The sequence below is a fragment of the Adiantum capillus-veneris genome, chromosome 24 (assembly GCF_014529385.1).
Source record: "Adiantum capillus-veneris isolate H3 chromosome 24, ASM1452938v2, whole genome shotgun sequence".
Classification (NCBI taxonomy): Eukaryota; Viridiplantae; Streptophyta; class Polypodiopsida; order Polypodiales; family Pteridaceae; genus Adiantum; species Adiantum capillus-veneris.
In genome coordinates, this window is record NC_140954.1 from 58112433 (window position 1) to 58125545 (window position 13113).

At 42.5% G+C, this 13113-nt stretch overlaps 2 pseudogenes; both read left to right on the forward strand.

The window, feature by feature from the left end:
• Positions 1–6058: 6058 nt before the first annotated feature.
• LOC147426424 (uncharacterized) lies at positions 6059–6787 on the forward strand (annotated as a pseudogene).
• Positions 6788–8084: 1297 nt separating this feature from the next.
• LOC147426425 (uncharacterized) lies at positions 8085–12223 on the forward strand (annotated as a pseudogene).
• The last annotated feature ends 890 nt before the right edge of the window (positions 12224–13113 follow it).

Genomic DNA, 13113 nt, shown 5'->3' on the forward strand with positions numbered 1-13113 from the left:
AAAGGAAAAATAAAAACTTGAGTTGGTTCATTCTGATGTTTGGGGTCCTGCAAGTACACCTCACTTGGTGGCTCATTGTACTATGTAACATTCATAGACGATGCGACTAGAAAAACATGGGTTTATGTCATGAGAATAAATCCGATGTATTTTCCATATTTCAAAGGTGGAATGCCTTTGTGGAGAATGAAACAGGTACCAAGGTTAAATGCCTCAGATCTGACAATGGAGGCGAATATTGCAGCCAAGCTTTTGAAAGCTTTTGTGCTAGCAATGGAATTCGGAGGCAAAGGGAACCCCAAGGACACCTCAACAAAATGGGATTTTGGAAAGGATAAACAGTACAATCATGGAACGAGCACAAAGCATGCGGCTACTTGGAGGCCTACCGCTTGAGCTTTGGGCAGAAGTTGTAAGTACGTCTGTGTACTTAATCAATCGGTCACCCCAACGGCATTGGATGGGGGAGTTCCAGAAGAGGCATGGACAGGTAAACCGGTGAATTATGCATTTCTCAAAGTGTTTGGGTGTGAGGCTTTCATGCACATAGATAGAATCCTAAGATCAAAGTTAGATGCAAAGTCCAAAAAGTGTTTCTTCATTGGCTATGGAGAAAAAGACTTTGGGTATCGCCTATGGAATCCTGAAGATGGTAAAATCTTAAGGAGTAGGGATGTAATTTTTAACGAACAAAATATGTAAAAAAAGATTACTTGGAAAGAAAACAACAAAAGAAACAAGTGATGAGTACATGGAGCTTGAGGACGGTGAAGACTCAAGGACTGCAAACGGTGACAATGTGCAACAACGTCAACCAAATGAGGAGCCTCAACCTATTCCCCGAAGATCTACAAGAGCAAGTAGACCTCCAGAAAGGTTTGTTCCTTCCTTCAAGCATCTCTTGATCTCAGATTTTGGAGAGCCGGAATCATATGAAGAAGCTATGCAACATGAATCCAAAGAAGAATGGACGAAGAGCATGCAAGTGGAGATGGACTCACTACATCGCAACCAAACATGGGAGTTCGTTGAGTTGCCTAAAGGTAAGCGGGCACTTCAAAACAAATGGGTGTACAAGCTAAAGGAAGAAGAAGGTGGGAAGAAAAGGTACAAGTCTAGGCTTGTGGTAAAAGGTTTTTCTCAAAAGAAAGGTATTGACTTCAATGAAATATTTTCTCTTGTTGTAAAAATGAACTCAATTAAGCTTGTCTTAAGCCTTGTGGCTGCTCATGATCTAAATCTCGAGCAAATGGATGTAAATACGGCATTCCCTCACGGTGACTTAGAGGAGGAAATCTACATGCTTCAACCAAAGGGGTATGAAGTAAAAGGTAAGGAGAAAATGGTTTGTAGATTAAAGAAGAGCTTGTATGGTTTAAAGCAAGCATCAAGACAATGGTACTTGAATTTTGATCGATGGATGTTGGATCATGGATTCACAAGATGCAACTCGGATCACTGCGTCTACACGAAGAATTTGGGAGATGGGAAATTCATCATCCTAATGTTGTATGTTGATGACATGTTGATTGCAAGTGCTAACATGCAGGACATCAAAGACCTAAAAGAGGAGTTGTCCAAATCTTTTTCAATGAAAGATTTAGGTGTTGCAAAGAGGATACTTGGTATGAAAATATCAAGGGACAGGACGAAGGAGACAATAAAGCTATCTCAAGAAGATTACATCAAGAAGGTACTAGAAAGGTTTGCAATGCAAAATGCAAAACCAGTTTCTACACCTTTGGCTGGTCATTTTAAACTAACGAAGGATATGTGTCCAAAGACACAAGAGGAGATAGCCTATATGTCTAAAGTTCCATATGCTGCAGCGGTAGGTTCTCTAATGTATGCTATAGTCTGGACAAGGCCAGACATTGCACATGCAGTGGGAGTTGTGAGTAGGTTCATGGACAACCCAGGTAAAGAGCATTGGCAAGCTGTGAAGTGGATACTTAGGTATCTAAAAGGGACAACAAAAAATGCTTTGTATTTTGGAGGAACTGATATTTTTCTAGAAGGGTATGCTGATGCAGATATGGCAGGTGACAAAGATACTCGAAGGAGCACTACTGGCTATGTGTTCACGGTTGGAGGCACAGCAGTAAGCTGGGCTTCAAAGCTGCAGAAAGTGGTTTCACTTTCTACCGCGGAAGCAGAGTATGTAGCAATGACGGAGGCAAGCAAAGAAATTCTGTGTCTTCACAGATTCTTAGAAGAGCTTGGATTCAAACAAGACAATTGTGTCTTGTACAGTGATAGCCAAAGCGCTATCCATATTGCGAAGAACTCAGCCTTTCATTCAAGGACAAAGCACATTGAGGTGAGATATCACTTCATACGCACTCTTTTGGAAGAGGGACAACTAAAGCTAGGAAAGGTGCATACAAGTGAAAATTCTGCAGACATGTTTACAAAGGTGGTCAACAAGGAGAAGTTGAGCTTTTGCTCATCTTCAATCGGCATTCAAGGATAAGAAGCCAGAATGGAAAGCAGTCACAGGTTTGGTTTGGAGATCAGTCTCCAAGTGGGAGATTGTTAAGTATGGAGCCTGATTTATCCTTGTAATTTTATGTGGTAAAAGCGCACATTTGTAAGGCCCCCATTATGAGGAGAATCCATCGTGCGTGAAGGAAAATCACTCACCGGAAACCAAAATTTTCACGGACAAGAATATTATGGCCGGACGGCGGCCGGAAAGTGGTCGGTTGGCCGGTGGCCGGTAGTCAATGGCCGATGGCCGGTGGTCGGAAGTTAATGGCCGGGGCCGGTGGCCGAATTCAATGGCCGATGGCCAAATTCAAAAGCGGACTTGTCTTCTCAAGGGCGGCCACACATGGGCGGATTGGAGGGTCCGATTTGGACTTATTCGCACAAGGGCGGCTACACATGGCTGTCTCTCATAAGAGAGGGCAGCCCTTTTGGCCTATAAAAGGAGGCCATTTCTACACACATTTCATAGTGTGAAGTTGATGCAACAAGGTGAGTGTGAGGTGGTGAGAGTGAAGCAAGGCGGAAGCTCCATTAAGGGTATAATCCTTTTGTAAACTACTTCTTGTTTTGTAGTACTAAAGCCATTGAGTGGCTGCTTTCCCGTGGACGTAGCCCAGATTGGGTAAACCACGTATATCGTGTGTACTCTCTCTCTCTCTCTCTCTCTCTCCTCTACTCTATAATCTCGTGTATATAAATATGTCTCTCTCCATTAAGTAATCTAATCAATTATCTATTTAGCTACGTCTTATTTCCTAACATTCAAGAATGTGCATGATGCAGAGCCAAACCACGGTGGATCATGCCAGCTTATACCAAGTGACCATAGCACCTAAATGGAGTCAGTATATAGTCGATTATCTTAAGGGGACTCCATTTCCCGAGAAAATGAGCAAGACAAGGGAATGAGTGATAATAAAGGAAGCAAAAATGTATCAACCGATTGGCAATCAATTGTATAAACGAAACAAAGACAATCAATTAAGGCTATGTGCATCGGAAAGAGAATACCTGGCAATCCTACAAGAAGCACATGTAGGGCAGGCTGGTGGCCATTTCTTAGCAGAACGCACTGTGCACTTGATTATGTTTGCAGGGATATGGTGGCTGACACTCCTTCAAGACGCGGAGATGTATGTCATGCGATGTGACGACTGCCAACGTGCAAAAGTTCCTATGCGAAAGGACCATATGCCTCTTAGACCTATGCTAGGAACTAGAGCATTTGCCAAATGGGGAATTGATTTCGTGGGTCCGATCACACCGGCCTATAGGAGTCACTCTGAATACATCATTGTGGCTACAGATTACTTAATGAAATGGGTCGAAGCAAAAGCCACAACTAAAAATGATGCACGCACCACCGCTCAGTTTCTATATGAAGAAATTTTTACCAGATATGGGCTACCCATAGAAATAGTCAGTGACCAAGGAACCCACTTTGTCAATGAAGTGATTGAATACTTGCTTGACGAGTTCCTTGTCATACATAAGAAGTTAGCTCCATATCACCCGCAAAGCCAATGGCTTAGCAGAGAGCACAAACAAAGTCTTATGCACAGAGCTCACAAAAATAGTGAATAACAATAGGATTGATTAGGACGAGAAATTGCACGTTGCAATTTGGGCATATAGAGTGGCCTATAAGACTGTCCTAAATAAAACACCATACAATATTGTGTATGGCCTTAATACTAGAATGGTAACCTAACAGGACATAAAAGTGTCCTTTAGGGTTTTGGGAAAAATTCCAAAACCATAGTAGATCCACTCATTTTAAAAAATCCTTTCATGAGCTTATAGTTCAATAACTACTACATATGTAAAAAATGAGAAACTTGTAAATTTTCTCATCCCTTGGTCACTACAAGCCTCCAAAGTTGATGGACCAGTGCATTTTGCCCAAAACAGCAATTTCTTACGATTGATTGCATATAAATAAGAGTGGGGATTTTTGTAGGACATGAGATAAAATGCCTCATTAACTTCAATGGGTTGGTGACCAAAACATATGGTTGCTTTTACCTCACTAATTTTTTTTTGGGCAAAAAAAAAAGGTACAAAAAAGTTGCATTTTTGACATTCTGCGGACCTATCCTCAAAGTTGCTGTAGTCACGCTCAATACAGATACTATATACATGTTTTCTTAGTTTCCTTTGGGCCTTTGGATTCAAAAGGAGCCATGGAGCATGTCAAAAGGATAATGGATCTCTTACAATTGGAACCTTGGGGGCAATGATAAAGTGCTAAATACAGCAAACATGAAAAAACTGGGTTTAGCATTATGACCTCTAGAAACCCATAGAAACTACTCAATATCTAGCCGAGTTTGTAGTCTATGATTAGATATGGTTGCTACCTACAAAATACACACAATTGGCCTAAGAAACTAGCAATATTGAGAAAGTTATACTTGCTACTCTAAAATGTATCGTATTCTTCAGCAATCAAAAAACTTAACCATCATCATATACTATGCTATATAGCATATTAGGTCCCCCAAAACTCAAGGAAGATTAGCTTTATGTTATACATTACACTTACACAATCAAAATTGAATTTGGATATCAAGAAAGCCACCAAAAAAATCATAAAAGTGCTAATTTTGGAAAAAAAAAAGGATTATACAATCCTTGTAAATTGGTCAAAACTTTCAATTTTAACACTTAGGTCTCCCTACAAGCATCAAAACATGTTGAGAACTATGAAGGACTAACCTTTAGCCATCTAAACCTCACAAACATGAAGTTTAGAGTGGTATAGTTGCCAAAAATTGAAAAAAAGCCAAAAACAGGACCCATTTTTTCACACAGTTTAGGTTCAAAAATGTTGTGCAAGAGTAAGGTTAATGGTGAGATCGATGCTCCAAAAAAAATGCTAAGTTTTTTTCAGCTCATAAGGCAACTTTGTGGATATATAGCACCTAGAAATTCATTTTCATACTCTTCAAATAATTCAAGCAAAATGGTCACTTAACAGGACACAAAAGTGTCCAAGGACATAAAAGTGTCCTGTTACCATTCTAGTGTTAATGCAATATTGCCAATGGAATTCCTAATTCCTACTTTAAGAGTGGCACAAGCACTCGAATGGACAGGTCATGAGCTCATACAACGCCTAGATGACCTAGAGAAACTTGATGAAACAAGAATGAAAGCTGTCATAGGCATCTACGCGCAAAAGCGCAGAATGAAGGAGTTCCATGACAAGCACCTGATAACGAAAGAATTTCAGAAGGTGATTATGTGCTTGTCTACAAACTCAATTTAAAAACCAAGAAATTGAAGAAGCGAGTCATGGACCCTATTTGATTACAGATATATCATCTAGCGGGGCACCAAACTTGCCACATTAGAGGGAGAGGAGATGCCTAATTGGATTAGTGGATGCAGGTTAAAGAAATATCATCTCCCGCTAACTCCGAAAATGCTTGAGAGGGTGCATGCAACTGGTTGTCGAAAAGCTACAGCCAAATTTATCAAAGAAGAAGCTCAAGAAAAAGCACAGCTTCGACAACTCAAACGAAAGCAGCAACAACAGGGATTCAACAAGCAAAAGTGGACTCGGATGTATCAGATTACTCCTTTTGATATGAATGATGAAGATGTTGATCCTTACATTCCGATTGAAGTGACCATGGATAAAGTTCCAACCTATGCCTTAGTGGATTCAGGAGCTCATTACAACTACGTCACATACATTTTCTTTAAGCAGCTGACAGGTGTTTAGTTAGTGCCGGAATTCCGTTGCCAACCTTCAATAATGCAATTATCATAACCAAAGGCTGGGCGGAGATACCCTTGTATATGAATGGCCTGCTATGCACTCATCAGTTTCATGTGTGCGATGTTCAAGATGATTATTCCCCCATCATATTTGGTACAACCTGGCAAAGCAGATACAACGCTTATTTGCAGTGGTCAGGTAACCAAATGTACTTTCAAGCAGAGGGAAAGGTCAACAAAGTATTGTTTGCAAGTGAGGAGGAGGTCCCTCATCATCAACTACAAGAAAACAATCAAAAATTCCTTCCTCCACCACCTGCACCTGTTTCAGCAAATGTACAACCGTCACAGCCAAAGGAAACTGCTGATGTTGCATGTCAGGTCAACATTGAAGAACCAGTGTCACAACCTGCACTTCCTCACACCAAAAAAAGGCCTCAAAATAACTCCGGAATTCCACAGTTACCTTGCCCAACATACAAGCAAGTTTGGCGGCCAAAACAATCAAATCCACAATCTCCACCGCCAAAGCCTAGCCAACAACTTGTGTGGAAAGCGAAGCCACCACTAGTGCCCAACACATCGACAACATCCAGCAAATATAGGTGGACTCCAATCAAACTTGCTAATGTCATTACTCCTATACAGAAAACCAAGCAGGTCTGGCGGCCCAAGCAACCCAAGCCAACAGTTGCTCAACCCCCGCTGCCAAAAGGCAACCACACGGCAATCACAGCTACTCGACAATTGTGGATACCCAAAGATACCGCTAGAATTGACAACAACTACATTTGGGTAAAGAAGTCAGCAGGCACAACCATCCATCCTCTCCGACAATCCAAACAGTACACCCGAGCCCACCCACCGCCCAGGCAAATCAAACCCAAAAGTCCTATTCACTACAAACAAGTTTGGGTTCCTAAAAAGCCCACCAAAACTGCCGTCTTGTATAAAGGGCAACCCAAACGAAAGATTCCAAACCCGAAACCGGCTACATCCAGGTTGCAATGGCAACCTAAAAAAACATCAACAGGTACTCAACACGTCAACATTGGTCAAACCAGCACCAGTTCTGACCATGTCCGAGAAACTTAGTCTCTTGAAAGCATTCTACCACTTGGAAACCTCGCCAACAGATGCCCTTAAGCAATCTGCTTAAGACCCTCATCTTGCACAACATTAATTTTTCCATGCATTGACCGAGTATGCATGCATAGGGCTAATTACACGGCCTTGCATAGGCACCAATGTTTCACCCATGCACAACACTAGTATGACACAATGTCGTCCAGGAGGACTCTAGATAGGGGGGGGGGGATGCATTCCAAATGCGGACCCAAAATGATGATAGGGCAGTGTATTCAAATTTTTTCTGACTTATTTTGTGTTTTATTGCGAATTTTCTTGACCAAGTTTGCATTTTCTGCCCTGAATAGTGGTAAAAAAGGGGAAACTGCCAGATATATACCCCTAGGTGTGTGTAAATATGTACAAAATTTAGTTTTTAGCTATCTTAAATAAATACGAGATATTCGGGACATCCTATGATTTTTCAGATAATTTTTGGAGTGATTTGCTATTTTTATGCTATTTATTTTCTATTTTTCTCTTTTTATTTTCTAATAAATAGTAATAAGCCGCCAAAAATAAAACAGAGATACAAGAAATGTTTCCTAATATTAGGAAACCTGCAGGAATTTTCAGAATGGATTTCCAATGTCAACAGGTCAGGTTGCGGAAAATGACAAAAACCATATTTTTAAAGCGGAAAGGCTCAAAGTGCTAAAGTGATGGAATTTGGCCATATGGTGTCCAAATCGCAAAATTTTCGATCCATAGGTCATCTAACATGTGAGTTGGGACTAACCATGGGGGTAGTTGCACTTGCACATCCTAAGCCCCAGGTATGTATACCCCAAGCCCTCATTTCTAAGCTCATTTGCTACTTGTCCTTGTGAAAGAGAGCTTGAGAGAGCATACTGCTACCTGCTTCCACCTGCCACCAGCTTCGACATTGCAGTCATGGCTACCATGAGGGGTGAGTACGAATACTTTTCAAGTCATTTAATGCTTGTTGACTCATTTACAAGCACGTAATAAGCACACACATGGCTGGGAAGGCACAATCCCGTAAAAAACACAGCAGACTCTAGAGACCACCAAAGGCTATAGGACTTCACAGAGACCTCAGAGATAGGTCTAATAACAATGCCACATAGGCATATACTAAACCGGAAGGCCGAGACCAACACAGAGTCAGCAGATGGCTTTGGGAGTCTGGGAAGACACCACACCCAATGTGGATGTCAAAAATGACAAGTGACCACACCAAAAGGGTGTATAGGGCCTAGCTACAATGTCCCAACACAAAACTCCAATTGCATGTCACTCCCGTGACCCCCAGACAGTAAGCGCGCTTACTGTCTCTAAGGGATTTTTGGCCAATTTCTCAACTTTGAGCACATATGCGCCTCAAAATACATCAATATACATGCATTTGACCCACAAATCACAAAAGCCCCATCCTTAGACCAAAATCCAAGCTCATCAGTCTGCCAACATCAATCCTGGTGAAGAAACCATGATACCCAATTCCAAGTTGAGAGCCAAGCTCCACAATTGCTTCTTAGAGCCTCTATGAGCCATCCATAAAGCTACATTCTCAAAAAGTTCAAAAAATGCTCAAGAGACAGTAAACGCTCTTACTGTCTCCCATGTCCAGACTACTACCAAAGTTTCCAGATAGCTCCTATACATCACCATGATTACATTGGCTAAGCCTCCTACCAAGTATAAATGCAAAAAACCATCACTTAGCCATTTCAGTCACTAGTTAGCCAACTCTGGACCTACTGTTGCCAAGGAGCATCACACTATCAAAGTCATCACATCAAAAATCATCAAATGATGCCTTCCAGCTAACCCTAGTATTACAGATCAAAAAACTAGCTCCATATCACTCTGGAGACAGTAAGCGCGCTTACTATCTCAATGCCCAGAAGTTCACTTGCACCCCATCAAAAGCTGTATCTAGCCTCATTGCACAACGTTTGTGAAACCACAAGCACTATGCATCAAAATTTCACTAAGTTACCTATTTATACAGCTCACCTACCATCTAGGGTTTGCCATATCTCATGGTATATTGCTCCATATTACACCAAAATTGGGGAGTACACTCCATATGCATTGTATTACATGCCTATGCACTCATTGTCACCTCAAAGTGCCAAAAACACCTACTGGAGACAGTAAACACGCTCACTGTTTGATGTTGCTAAATTGTAAGTTTTAGTGTTTTGGGCTTGCAAGCATGTTGTATACATATATTTTGAGTGTTACTTGCATTTGATGATCATCAAAGATTCAGTTGAAGCTCCTATCTAGCACTCTGATTAGACGCTGACAACTTTCAAGTTGGTGGTCTGCTTACAGGGAAAATGCAAGAAGGAAAGAGTCCAGCCAAGAGATCCAGAAGAAAGTCCATCAAGGAAGAATTAGAAGAGATGCCCCCTTATACTATCTTGAAGAGGACAATGAAGGAAGCAACCACCTACCTAAAGAGAGAGCTTTTGGAAGCACACAGTGCAGCCATATATGAGGGAATATTCAGAACCCCAGACAACCAACTGGTGGATGTCCCCCTAACCCCAAGAGAAGTCTACGGGCTCACCAACTAGCACCAAGATGACTTGGAAAAAGTGGATCTGCATAGATATTTTGAAATGGAGCCGTGTGGAGTAGATTTACAGAGAGCTTATGAGCTTTTGCACACATTTCAAGCAGATGGCATTGCCCATATCACCAATATGGCCAATGAAAAAGTCCAAGTACACATAAGCCAAGAAGTTATTGTAGATGCACTGAACCTGTCAAACACGGGGATGCCAATGAGGGCTCGACATGAAAGAGAGCCAAATACATTTGTAAAGCGGGATTCAGCCGGCTACATTGGATAGCATTATCTGCCAGAGGGCTCGGCTCCCCACCCGGATTTATCAGCACTTCTTTCATATTACAGATAAAAGACCGCCCCGCTTCACCACCCCCAACCATGCAGTGGCTACTACATTCTCATGGGCTTGCCGACAACATTCCCCTGTGGATATATATCATCCACAGTACATTCATTATGATCTCCTTCACCTCCGAAGAAAGGGCCCTGTCAAATATTTAGCTGCCCCCCAGGTTCTGACAAGAATTGCATATGAGGCCATTGGGGCCACAACTCAACTACCACCTGCTCCCTCCCAACAAGATTGGTTACAAGATATTGATTCCTCTGACGATGAGCCACCCAAGCCGAAGGCTAAGCCAGTGAGGGCAGGATTAAGAAGGAGGTTAGTGCAAGAAGAGGAAACACATCATGAAGCCTCGCAACCAGAAAGTGATTCGAAGAGGAAGAACAAGCGGGAACCTCTTCTAAACCACAACCAACACAAGCATCAGAGCCGGAGACTGAGGGAGAGGAAGAGGAACACACCCCATTGATGATAAGGAAAAGGAAAATACCTCCCACAGCTCCAGTGCAAGAGGATCCACTACAAAAGAAGTCTCGCCTTGAACGCCTAAAAGAAGCATACAAGAAGCAACGGGTAGTAGCCGGTGACCTTGAGGAGCAGTGGAATCCAGAGAACCACGTTGTCAAAAAGCCCTCCAGTCACCACGGCTGAAGAGGACCTCCTTCTCAAAGCATATCTAAAGGAGAGGAGGAAAGACTTGCCAAAGAGAGGATAAGGATGGAAAGATGGAGGGCTCACAGCATATGAACCACTTGTAACAGAACAACAGCCTCCATCTCCTCCTCCACAACTTGAAGAGCCACACATCCAGAAGCACAACCTGCACAAGCAACACAAACAGAGCCTGAGAGAGCTAAAGATGAAGCTCAGAAGCAAAAGCAAGATTCAACTCAATTGAGAGAGAGAAATTGCGGCAAGAAAGGTATCTGTCTCTGTAACAAAACTCACATACTAAGTCAACAATATGCAGGACTTGAAGAAGAGGGAGAGCCCGAGGTCCAAAGTGCTCCAATTATTATCAACCTCGAAGATGATGAAGCGGCTCCGCCTCCAAAGGAAGAAACTGTCAAGCTTGCTATGCCAGAGAAGCAAAAAGAAGCATGAAAGTCTAGCTCACACACCAATAGCTGAATCATCAAAGGCACGAGAAGACACAGCTGCAGTACCACTTATATTCCACACTCCTCCAGCAGTGGTCCCACGGCCGATGCAGACCTTCGGTCAAGGCTTGGACTTCTTTGCTGCTCAGATTACAATGATGACCGAAGGAATGAAGCATTAGGCCAGGCATCTTGAGCAAGAAACAGCTACAAAGAGCTTGCAGCTTGAAAAGGCACTCCAAGAAGTAGCTCAACTAAAAGAACAGCTAACTAGCACTAATGATGAGCTAAGAAAACTACATACTCAGTTTATAGCAGAAAAGGAGCTGCATCAGAAAGCAAGACATGAGTATAGTGGACTCAAATTTATGTATGATCTGGGCACGCATCACATCACTTCGTTAAAGGCCCAAGTCCAGCTTCAAAGTGAGCTCATCGACAAGCTCAAAGGCTATGCTGCAGTCGAGGCCACCTCCTCCTCAGCTCAAATAGCTATGCAAGAAAAAGATCAGAAGATAGAAGATCTCGAGAAGAAGCTGAGGATGGAAGCCCTCCAGAGAGAAGAGCTGGTAGCTCAATCTATGCAACAAAAAGACCAACTCCTTCTAGAAAATGCAAATTTAAAGCAACAGTTGGCACTCTTAAAAGCTTCAAGTTCGCGGCCAAATATAGCGCCTACATCTACCAGGCCTGAAGCCAGGCCACTAGAGATAGAAGGGACTGTATAGCAAGAGATGCCTCCAGAGGAACCAATATCTGCACCTGTTTACAGCTGAAGCAGCAGACAAAGAGCTTACATTGAATGAATTGGCAGAGCTGCAGTTAAGAGAGCGCATGGAGACCCTCCATGAGAGGTATCTTTGGAAGAGCCTAAGCTGGGAGTAGCGTATACTGCACTCTGCAAATGTCGTTCACTTGACTCCCCAGCAGATAAATGAAGCTTGGTATGTGCGCATGCTTCCCTTTCCACTGATGAATCTCTTTATTTCAAGCAGAGTATATTAGCTGAGCTTAAAAGGATGGAAGAGGAGCAGCAAGTGCCGGAGAAAAGTCTTGAACCTACATGGTGACAGAGATGGCTTAAGAAGCATCCAGAATTCTTATCCATCAAGTCCAGACACCTAGATACATTAAAGAAGATCCTGCAGTCTGCCCCTGTCCGCGAGTATACACATGGCAAGAGTTTGAGCACCTTCAGAAGGAGCATCCCACTCGGATGAACTATCCACTACTGCCAGCTCCTAAGCCAGGTGACTACCTTACAGAAGAATATATGATCATATCACTGACTGAAGCTGAGGAAATGTACAGAGGTCTCCCAGACCTATCTACAGGCATGCTAAGGAAAATATGTCGGATGCTACTAACCTGTATACAGGTATACCACCAGACGGAGTTAACCAACACTCCCTGGTTGGGTTTTTTGGAGGGTACAAGAGGCCTATACTATGATCTATCCGGCCAACCCGATGAAGTCATTTTGCATGGATTTTTTGCTCGTCTAATGTTTTTGCCCAGCTACTACCTCCAAACATTCGAAGAGGCTTTCTACATTGGCTTCTTCTCCTATAATTCAAAGATCTTCAACATCGAAGTCGCAGACCTTAGAGCAAGATATGTAAGTTATACAGTGATCGAGTTGAAGCATGGGATCCAAAATATCCCACTATCAGCCACTGAAAAGGAGAAGAAGGCCCAGTTCAAAGCAGCCCTTAAGCTTATGGCAGGGCGTAGATTAGAAAGATGTCCACTCAATTGGACAGATGAAACGCCAA